This window comes from Erpetoichthys calabaricus, chromosome 5, assembly GCF_900747795.2.
Source record: "Erpetoichthys calabaricus chromosome 5, fErpCal1.3, whole genome shotgun sequence".
NCBI lineage: Eukaryota > Metazoa > Chordata > Cladistia > Polypteriformes > Polypteridae > Erpetoichthys > Erpetoichthys calabaricus.
Window position 1 is genome coordinate 115,972,472 of NC_041398.2, and position 1,386 is coordinate 115,973,857.

Below are 1,386 nucleotides of genomic sequence, written 5' to 3' on the forward strand. Positions count from 1 at the left end.
GAAATGGAAGATGTCGAGGAGTTGCTAGACCGGGAATCAGGTGAACTTATGAATGAAGAGCTGATAGAATTGGAAGAAGAAAGAGTGGCGGAAGAAGAAACAAGAGAATTGGAGTAAGACGAAGAGGAGGAGGTGCCACAAAGAATGTTCACCACAAAGGGATTGTCAGAAGATTTATCTCAAATATTGAACGATTTGCGAGGATTGAACGGATGGCACGCAACACATTTCGTCCTTATTGCGAAATTTATGAAGAAAAAAAACAAACAATTCAGACGAAGCTCACTATGTTTATGAAAAGAGCAACTCCTCCCATCACCCCGTCCGCAGCCTCGCCTGATCTGATGAAGGCGATATCGACAACCCGCAGCCAAGCACCAGTGGTGCCAGGAATTAAATGTACAGTACAGTATTTCTTGTTTTGTACGTTTTCCACATATTAAACAAATTGTACTGTAGTATGCTGTGTTTGTCTTAGAAAGTAAGAAAATGTTGATAAAATATTACTTTAAGATGATTACAATATTATTACCCAGTCTAATATTCTTACCTTAAATTAACATAGGCCGACTTACGTCCAGATCAACTTACAACCAGTCAGTCGGAACCAATCGCGGTCGTAAGTCGACAAGTACCTGTATATATATATATATATATATATATATATATATATATATATATATATATACATACATACATATACACACATACATGCAGTTTCAATAACATAGAAATCAATATAAACAACATTAACATCATTATCATATGAGAATATGAAGTAATATATAAGAAGCACATTTCATATAAATCTAAATTATTAAACAGTAAAATCTTCTTCTGTAATGTGCTACCGTGGCTATTCGTTTGTCTGTCCAGGATTTTAAATCACCTGTAGCTCGCAAACCGTTTCACCTATTGACTTGAAATCTGGTACACATATAGAACGTCACGTCTACTATCCGCTTTATGGGTGATGATTGTATTACTCTTTTTATCCATCCATCCATCCATTTTCCAACCCGCTGAATCCGAACACAGGGTCACGGGGGTCTGCTGGAGCCAATCCCAGCCAACACAGGGCACAAGGCAGGAAACAATCCTGGGTTTTTATCTTTATTTTATTTTATTGTAGAATCAACTCCTATCTGTGCACACCAGGGCGGCCGTGGGCGGATGCGTATGGTGTATTCACTCCACGTTATCGTGCATTGCGCTGTCACTGGTATTTTGATAAAAGAATTTGAACAACATATAAGAAGCGTATAAATTATTAAACAGTAAAACATTAACATTTAAGAAGTAAAGTTACATTAAGTACTACTGCAGTGCCTTTGGGTATACCTCATTTTTTGTTTGCTCATTACATGCTTAAATGCATACATTTTT